The sequence below is a fragment of the Amblyomma mixtum genome, chromosome 1, assembly GCF_055824585.1.
Source record: "Amblyomma mixtum isolate Tamu chromosome 1, ASM5582458v1, whole genome shotgun sequence".
Taxonomy (NCBI): Eukaryota; Metazoa; Arthropoda; class Arachnida; order Ixodida; family Ixodidae; genus Amblyomma; species Amblyomma mixtum.
Window position 1 is genome coordinate 301,257,263 of NC_143012.1, and position 10,090 is coordinate 301,267,352.

The following is a 10,090-nucleotide window of genomic DNA, read 5'->3' on the forward strand; positions in this document are numbered from 1 at the left end:
CCAAACAGGACATGGTGTCTTTTATTTCGTTGTCTGCTATTCTTTCTTGGCCTTGATGGTCTCAGAAGTTTATGACCTGGGACAGTTCACTGTTCTCCCGCCTCTTTCCTACTGAAACCGATGAGCTTCAATATTGCGCATCAATGTCAACAGTTCGATGTCCGCTGTATAGAAACCAAGATTAATATATATGTTCTTATTAATGTAAACTGACCTGGCAAGCAAACAGCGCAGCTTATGCTCTCAAAGTTTTTTACCATGAAACGCAGCATACGCGAATTAACCATTGCGACTGTACATTTCACTAATGTCAGAGTTTTACCCTCTTGATTTTCTTTTAGCCCAGTTTTGGATTCCCCTCGCACTGGAGTAAAATCCTTGTCAAGAAGAAAAACTTCAGCGCTCATTGCGTAAGGAGAATGCGTCATACCCAGCGTCGTACTGTACTAACTCCCTGTACTCACTCTAAACTCACGGTGATGTTCCATTCAACGCGATGCTATAGTAACAAAGAGCTTAAATTGCTTCATTAAATCTGGAGCATTCATTGTCTTTTTTTTTTTTGCGCTGTGAAACATTCGGAAACACAGTACGCTCTACGCCACCCTCAAAAAACTAGAAGAAGGCCGAGCTGTATTGTGACCTAATTAGTTACCTGCTCTAATGTGCTTCAAGTAGCGAAAGGTTTACTGCCGGCACCAAATGCAGCGCGAACAGATTAATCCTAATGTTACCACCAAGACGCAAAAAACTGGCTTGAAGAAATGAAAACTAGGTTCGGAATAACTTTCTTTAGTGTACATAGCGACCACACCTCAGAGGTGATAATTCACCAGGTAAGTATTTTAACCTCGCTTAAACTACATATTTTCGTTTTCCACTCCCCCCCCCCCCCTCCCCCCCCCCGCCCTTCTAGCCACTTTAATAGTACAGCAGGGCACACGACAGAAGACGCTGAGCAACGCGTCAATTGGGTTCAACAAGTTTCAACATGGACGGCTACGGATTAGCTTCATCCTCCAGGAGTTTTTCAATGAGCACTGACATCACACACTAGACGGGCGCACTTGTTTTCACCCGTAGCGAAGCGCGGCCGCCGCGACCGGGATCGAACCCGTGTGCTACAAGAACAGCAGTCCATTGTGTTATCGTATTGCTTCCTTCATTTTTTGAAAGACTAATAAACGTTCTAGCCCCGCCGCGGTGGCTCAGTGGTTACGGCGCTCGGCTGCTCACCCGAAAGACGCGGGTTCGATCCCGGCCGCGGCGGTCGAATTTCGATGAAGGTGAAATTCTAGAGGCCCGTGTGCTGTGCGATGTCAGTGCACATTAAAGAACCCCAGGTGGTCGAAATTTCCGGAGCCCTTCACTACGGCGTCCCTCGTAGCCTGAGTTGCTTTGGGACGTTAAACCCCAATAAACTAAACTAATAAACGCTCTAACGAAAGAAAGGAATGTCCCGAGAACCTAATCCGCTGCGTTGGCTCAGTGGTAAGGGCGTTCGGCTGCTGAGCCCGGGGAGAAAGCATGAATCCCGGCCGAGGTGCATGGCCGCGTCTCGATACAGGTTGATTGGTTTTGAGGAATCGAACAGAAGAGTAACCGTCTAACTTCTCCGTGGACACTTCAACTACGCCGTAAGGGAAGGGATAAAGGAGGGACTGAAAGAAGAAAGATGTCCCGTAGTGGAGGCCTTCGGAATAATTTCGACCACGTGGGGATCTTTTTTGTGTGGTGAAACTGCGCAGCACACAGGTGTCTTTTGGACCTGGTAACAAAGGTTGCATGAGGAATGAGGTACGGGGTGGTGAAGTGATCGTGGGTGAGCGTCCATCCCGCTCGAAGAGGACGGAGGTAGCACGGGTCGCGTACTTTTCTGTCCACGTATACCGCCTTCGCCAAAATTGAGCAGGCAGCGGGGTTTGCTTCGCAGGCGGAGTACCCAGGCTCGAACCCGGCCGCTGATGCTGCATTTTTGATGGAGGGAAAACAGAAAAACACTCCTGTGTTGTGTGCGGCGTCAATGCACGTTAAAGATCCTCAGGCGGCCACGCTATCGAGTGCTTTATTTCAGGCATGTATTGCTTCAGTTAAATAAATATAACTACTTAAATCTTTATGTTTTACAGCTGGACAATCAATTTACTACATGAACCAGCACGTGGAGATAAGAAATTCTCCCAAGAAATTGTTTTCAAAAGCATAAAACTCAATGCGTTTTACACCTTTTCATGCCGCCACTTTATTTTCAGTATATACTGTAAACAGTGGAAAGTGACGGCATTCAGAATATAGTTCACAGGATTATTGTTGGCGATCTGGGCAGACACCAACATATTCAACGCATAGTTCCTTACAAATTGCAGTCGCATTCTCCCGAATGCTCATTCCGGGAGCACCGCCCCGAATATTGTCGCGTTCCAAATGTCCACAACCTTTATACCCCCCGGAGAGCCAAAAATAATGTACTATAGAAGCCACTCGAGAGAACGCATCATGGTGAGCAGTACGATCATAAAAAAAAGCACACTGTAGCCATGGTTTTTGCTCTTCATCACCCGATGGTGTCTTCCGCTGTTACCTTCGGGCGAGAAATACAAATAAATAAACAAGAGAGTGCATAACAGCCATCCAAGGCTCGCCATAAGCACGTAAACAAGGACAATGACCACAATTTTGCAGAATTTCACGGTGAAATACAGCGGCGGCAAGAAGCGGCGAAGGGAAGCTGTATGTCATCGGAGGAAACATGCGATATCAAAAAGCGGTGCTTTCAAGGTAAGCACACAACAGACCATAAGACCGCCGCATTCTGCCACATTCTGGAGCAAAAACAACGGGTTGTCTACACTGGATAGCCAGTGTGAATATTTACCGAGACACTGCGGCTTGTTTGTAAGCAGGTGTTTTATGAACTTTCCCTCTTAGCCTGTTAGAATGGCGCCAGTTTCCATAGGAAGAATGACACTCGCCAAAACATAGCGACAACAACAAATTCATATTTATTTTATTTTGAAGCAATGCAAAACGGACGTTTCATCCTGCCCACGTACCAAACATAAGCCTGATTTAGAATGGCGCGATTCTTAATGGATCTTTTGCCAAGGTTGTCACAGCTCTCGCACCAAGCCTCAGGGAGATTATATTAATGCTGATTCACTGCAAAGCTGGACAAAAGCAATAGCGCAATATTCCCAGCACATGGTGACGCATTACAGTGACGGAAAAAAAGCCGCAATGGTTGAGCAAACGCGGTTAATTTGCTCAACGCTGACTGCCGAAGCGTGCCAGTAAGCTTCACGACTTGTTGCTCTTGAATTGAGAGCGGCGTATATTTTACCACTTTCATTGCTATCTTCCCCGTGTTCTCTTCCAGCATACGATAAATAAGTACGTGTAAGCGCTTAAAGTCCCCTGGACGTGATGATGTAGCAAAAGGAACATTATCCCTTTGCTTGAAAGCTCCACTGCTCGTCGTATGATTGAATGGCCATTACTCCGAAAGCCCGCGAACGGCCCCAAGCAATCTGATGGGTGATTAAAAAAAGCCGATGACTCGGAAATGCATATGCAGACAGGTTCGCCGGCTTAGCAAGGAATCGCCCCGTTAATTGCTTGTTCACTTGTGTCTTCAGCGAGGGCCTTTTACTTTACGTGGCTTTGCAGAGTATAAAAGCACCGTTCCGAGCACACCCGTTGATCGGATGAGCAATTCTGCCTCATTATATGTGAACAGTTCTCGGGACAGCGCACTTTAGCCGTTTATAAATTAACCGTGTTTCTATTACCTTACAAAGATGTTCACTACACGCGAGCTAGAGCTTGACGTTTCCAGGCAAGCACAACGCTTCGCAGCTGTTAGCACAGAAGAATCGGAAAGGATTCTTGTCGGAAATCATTTGAAAAAGCCACAGCTAGCGAGCTTATTCCTAGCCATATCTTGTTTAGGCTTACCTTAGGGTAGTGAATGGCTTCTAATAGTATCTGTTTTTTGGCAAAAAAAAAAAATTACAGCAGGAAAGAAAAATTCAAGGCAGATAATCCTGTTACCACAATAACAGAAATCATAGAACAAAAGAAATGGAGACAAATATCCACATGTTTTGCCTAGAAAAAGCCCCTCGTAGTGCATTCGTTCTCTAGAATCGAGCGTTGTAATCTGTAACAGTCGTAACGTAAAAGATAAAAAAAAAAATTCAGGGGGGAACTTTGTTGACCCAAAGTGTAGTTAGGCGGAAGCCTTAAGCGCGGTGTTGCTTGTGTCACAGGTGTGTTTAAGGTGTTAAGCTTCGAAGTGGAACGCGACAGCGTCATGCAACGCTGCCAGGGAGTCCACAGAACGCCATCGCCCGTTCGGCTGTGCGCCTTTCTTTTCGGTAAATTGGTTTTTGAGGAAAGGAAATGTATCTGTCCCGCATGTCTCTATGGACACCTGAACCTCACCGTAAGGGAAGGGAGGAAGATGGGAGCGAACGAAGACACCGTATTCACTAGACGCGCCTTTGTTCATTTCAAACCATTGAGCTGGCATGTCGGAGTGGTTGCGTGCTCGTCTGGCACACCGGAGACCCTGGTTCGATTCCCCGACTCGACCAATTTCCTTCAAGGTTTTATTTATTTATCTGGTCTGACTATAAAGGTTAATTGGGCTAGTTGGTTAATTAACGAATTAACTAAACTCAGACATACTTACTTGGAGCATCACTATACGGTCCGTTTAATTGGTTGCATGGTTACTAGCCAAAGTACAATTGGCCCCGTTTTAAATTCTCGCACTGTGATGTCATGACCACTTGAAAAGCGTGACATTTCTGTCGACAACTGCTGCTTACAACGATGAGGCATTAAAGGCTTCTGCCTTAATATTGCACCCCGAGAGGTCTCCTATTTTCAACTTTTCAAAAACCAAGGCAAGTGAGGCTGTTTCTTTCAGTACCTACAAGGAACTATTTGTGTAATGTCGAATGCCGAATATTGATATCAGGTAAATGCAAGTCTTATACCTGTTTACGTTCGGCTTCCGAAAAGGTGCTTAGACTACGCGGTTTCCTCTTCGGTAGGGTTTAGTAAAGAAGCCCTGGAGCATCTCACAGATAAACCACGCTCCAGTTATATAGAGGTAATCCGATACCTGCAGTTTTTTATACGGACATTTTCTGCTGCATCCTAATTTTTGTGCGAGCTTCGTTAAAACAGCCGGTGAAATGTTTAGTGAGCGAGAAATAAGATGGTTTATTTTCCCAAAATGTTTTGCGGATGCGATGGGTGGAGTCTCTATTGCAGGACCCAACTCACCCTTGCTGCCTCCTCCCCCATGTTCCCAACTTGCACGAAGTGCATTTGCATGCGCCCAGCGCATATTGATTCCGTACGCTTCTCCTGAACACTTAGCTACCACGAGCGCAGAGAACATAGAGGTAATGCACGTGTGCGGTTAAGAAAAATACTTAGAAAAGAAGGGAAATGCCGTAAACCGAGGGGAAGATTTCAGAGGAAAGGTACGGGGGGAGGGGGGGGGGGGGGGGGCTCACTCCAAGTGAGATAATTTACATAGGGAAGCCATTCTGAGCCCCGTTTTCTCGAACTTGAGGAAAAAAAAGTCCTAGGAATATTTTGTTCGAACTTAACCGCCCCAGAGCGACCCAGAAGCCCACCCTTGCAGGAATACACTTGGTTTTCCGGTTTGATTGCTTGTTTCTAGAAGTTCTTGTTTTCGCTATCTAAGAGCACCCTCTCAGCCTATATCCTTAGAAAGAATGCCGAACCACGCACCTGGAGCCAATCAATTCCTGGACTAGTTTTCTCAGAAAGGCCTCCTAGAGTGCTGACACCTGCAGCCTCCCTTTTGGACTCTTCGCAATGCCTTCTTATCTTACAGGAACAGTACCCTGTTTTCGTTCCTGCTTTCTACTCAGGCAAACCTTGTGCGTAGATTTATTAAAGTGCAGAAAGTAAAAGCGGTTACCGTGTTGGAAGATTCAGCGCAACAAAGTGACGAGTACAAAGGAAGAAGGTACAGACGAGCGCTGCCTCATAACAGAATCTTTATTGGGAAGGCTACAGAATATATAGGAAGAAAAACGAAAAAAAGGTCGTCTTCATAATAAAGATTCAGTTGAGAGACAGCGCTCGTCTGTGACTTCTTCCTTTGTACTCGTCACTTTATTGTGCGGAATTTTCCAAGATGCATGCTCTCCAACTCGCCCAGCTCATCATAGTCGTTCATTACCGTTTCAGCCAGAAAATAAAAGTTCTGGCATTGCTATCACTGGAACGCAGGCGAATCGCAGTCATCTGCACAGAAACCTTCTATCCGTTAAAGCATACACACCTGGAAGTTTAGGCAGCACCTCCGGTGACAACCGAAGGGTTCAAGTGTGAGAGTTGGAAATCTAGTTACATTTATTTCTGTATACATTGGGTGTCCTGACAGGGCACGGGGTTTAAACGTGCCAAACGAGAGTCAAGTCAGTTGTTCCTCGATTTTTCGCTCTCAGCATTTGGGATGCAACGTTATTTTATGACGTCACTCTAACAGTGGTTTATCCCCTTTTGACGCAGTTACAGTGGTGCGAATGACCAGAGAAGTGTGCCGTGTTCCCGAAGTCGAAATGGCAGGAATTTGCTACGACTAACTATTCTCGTAACTATATGATCACGACTAATGTTGTTTTGTCTAACCCTTGTTTAGCGTCACTAAAGTATCCAATCCAAAACTGCTATGCGTATTTTATTAATCAATCAGCCACCGCCAAAACGGTGGCATGCTGGGAACAATTTACCATGTGGTGTATTTGCAGCATCGTAAGTTCCCACTTTTTGCTTTGAAGTCTAATTCTGTAACAATGAGATAGTATATTTCAGTTTCAATAAGAATCTTGATTCACCTAACATTTTCTCATAAAGTCAGCGCTAGCATCGATGGAAATAAGTGGACAATCATCTGATAGTGCAAATATAAATTGTGCAGTTTTGAACCTAACATCAGTGAGCTCAGCATCAATATGTGAGTGACAATAATTGTTTAAAGCCGCTCGGTACTATGCAGAAACGTTTTCTTGTATAATTTTTTACATATATCTATTCGTTTACCTGGCTATTCGTATAGAGTAGTAGACTTCACCTATTGAATATTAGTAGTAGTGTCATATACTGAGCACAATTGAAGTAAGCCAGTACGCAAACACACTTCCAACCTTTTCCTTCAACAGAGCCAGTTGATGTACAATACGGGAAAGAATACGAGCCTTTTGTGGCCGACTTCTATACAACGATGGCCGACTTCTCTATAAAAATCTGCGAGGGATACAGAACAAGCACTAAGGGTGTGGATAGAATGTAAGAAGCGTATTTTGGAAGAATAAAACAAAAAAAAAACTAGTCCTTAATTCTTGTTTTTTTCAGCTGGAAGCGCATGGCCAGCCGTTGTGTCTTGGGAAACATTGTTATGCAAAAAAGCGCACTTGCGAAATTTTCAATATCCCCTACTCAGCATAAGGCTGGCACGTACGTAACACCACGACTTTTTTTCTGTGGCAACGCTGTAGTTGGAAGAAAAGGGTAACGTATAAGCGCGTTACATTGTTCAGCGGGAATTTTACGGCGACAGAGGTGTCAATTTAAGAGAAGAGAAAAACTCTGGATGTGGTTTTCGCACGCCTGAACGAGTTATTAACGCGCCTCCATGTGAGCCAAGGAAGTTTAATTATGGGGTCGGTGTACAGATACATGCTGACGCTTTTCTTTTAGAAAATGATTATCAAGAAAACGAGCTGCCGCTTTGGTTCTGAACACGTATCTTTCATAAACAAATCTGACAAGTATGGTGACGCATAATTTTACGTAGCACGTGGTACTAAAAGGGAAAGTCTTCTGCCGGACAGAAATATAAAAATTGGCATATTCTGGCAGTCCTCGCCACATGGTGACAATAACGAGGGCATAGCTCTGGGTTTAGACAGGAGTTAACGTTTTAAATCCGCAATGAAAGCGAAGTATCAGCAGATCTATGTTATGTTATTGCGGTTAGCATGAGAAATGTCTGAAGTAAATACAGTGCATTTCATGACTATTCCACAGCGTTACACAGGAGTTTTTTTTGTTGTTATCATCATAAGGCAGCCTACTTATCGCTCTTTCAATAAATTACCGTGGCGCTGCCATTTGGTAGCGTCACTTCCACCAAAATTGTTTGCTGACATCTGCGTTGCATAATAGCCGGTATTATTCTTTTACAGTATTTTAAAAGCCACTTCAGTGCTGTCAGCTAGTGTTAATAAAACATATGCCTCCCGCTTAATGGCACTTTCATTACAGCCATTGCGTGTCGCCTAAACGGTGTGGCAGTCATCGTGTCTATAGAGACGCACATAGTCACTTTTTAAACTATATTCTGTGCCCGAGATGACAGGGCTGGCAGACACCATTTACCACGAAAAATTGAGACTACCACATGGCAAAAAATTAGGTTTTAAATTGTTTCGCTGAGTATATCAGTGTCATAGCCGCGTATTTGTTTATTTCAGAAAGAAGCTTTCAATATATCTGGAGATTTCAGTTGCAAAGGGCACGGACCGTTCCAGCTTAAATCACTCCTTGCCTGATGTCTTAATTTCATACGTCGTGGAATCAACTTGTCGCTTTGATCACAAGTAGCAGCCGTCAAGTTCATCTAAAAGAAGACAGAAGCGGGCCTTATTGCGTTTAAGCCGGTTTAAATGCTGTAGTTGGATTCTAAAACCAAAGTCGTGATTATCGTCTAAATCTACCACAGCAAGAAAATCCCATTATCTTCGACAAACTTTAGCGGCATCCCATACTCCTCACAGCCTGAACATACTCCACATAGCCTGTGTCCACTGTCCATGATTAATCTTCGGATATGACACTGTGCTTCTTACACCAGATTCCTTACCTTGACCTAAGGTTTCTTCAGAAAAGATAGAAAAAAGTAAAATAATTTAATGCCGCAAAAGCTGTCACACATATGAATATACACGGGCACGCACAAGAGGTGCGCTGCTTTTTGTGCGAGATGAAAAACTGGGCTGTTAGGTCACGTCCTTTCAGGACTACGTGAGCGCGTTCATGTGCGAAATTTCTTCTCGGCGCAAGTTGGACGCCCGTTTTGTTTCGCGGTCAGAAAAGAGAAGATGAAGTGGTGTGAGATGTAAGCAACACTCCCTGCTCCTCTTTTTAGGCCTCGCCAGGACCTGCACTGTGACAGTCACTTTATCACTGTCTCCTGCAGCCCTACCCGCACGAACGAGAGCTCTCGATCACGTAGACGTGTGCCATAAAGAGCGCCAAGGACGAGCATATAAAAACAGAGGGAAAAAAGGAGATGTTGCCCGTGTCGAACTGTTTAGTTTTCAAATGCGTTATGAGCCTTCAGTGCCTATTGGTAGAAGAAAAAAACAACACTACGCCGACATCTCTACCCCCCCCCCCCCCCCTTTTATTTCCATAAAGGTTATTTTGTTGTGCGGGATGCATTGAAAACATTTATCTTACAGAAAAGTTTCAATGCGCACCGACCAGCAAGCACTCTTCTTTTGCTGTCTTTCGCTTGCGCTAGGTGCGTTTTATCGGCAGCAGAGTTCAACTCGATTCTATTCTTCCTTTCCACTAAGTCTCCTTCGTTGATGGCGACAGCTATGCTGAGTGAATTTTTCCAGACGATAGGCGAGATTTCTGTACTGTGCATAGTGCCGTACTTTGTGTCACAAAATCAGTTGTTGGCGAACGGATCCAACAGGTAGTGATATCTGTTCCCGTGTAATAATTTTGTATAACTGCCGTCATAATCGCAATAAACAATAATCGATAGTTGCAGCGCGGCATATACCTGTCAGGCTGCACTTTTGAGACGACCATGTAGAGTGTTAGAAGCAAAATGAGTCCATATTTTCCTGCAAAGCTGTAAGCGCTGTTCTTTTCGCCAAAAGGACATTCAAGTTCGTCGTCGGTGTGCTTTCCTCTTTAAGGTGAATAACCAGAAGTAAAACGCTACCTACAAAACTGATAGCAACGTACAGAGCTGTGTAAATATCTGCAGTTTTATTCAAGACGCTTTGTTGCGGATTCTCAG

The 10,090-nt window shown here is 44.5% G+C and overlaps 1 protein-coding gene across 4 annotated transcripts in view; it reads left to right on the forward strand.

Moving 5' to 3' along the window:
* Nucleotides 1–5,463, forward strand: part of LOC149372201 (uncharacterized) — a 40,909-nt gene extending 35,446 nt beyond the window's left edge. For all 4 annotated transcript variants that reach the window (XR_016286970.1, XR_016286972.1, XR_016286971.1 and 1 more), the window contains one exon: nucleotides 917–5,463. The gene's annotated coding sequence lies outside the window, so the exon portion shown is untranslated. The remainder of the gene's footprint in view (nucleotides 1–916) is intronic.
* Nucleotides 5,464–10,090: the final 4,627 nt, after the last annotated feature.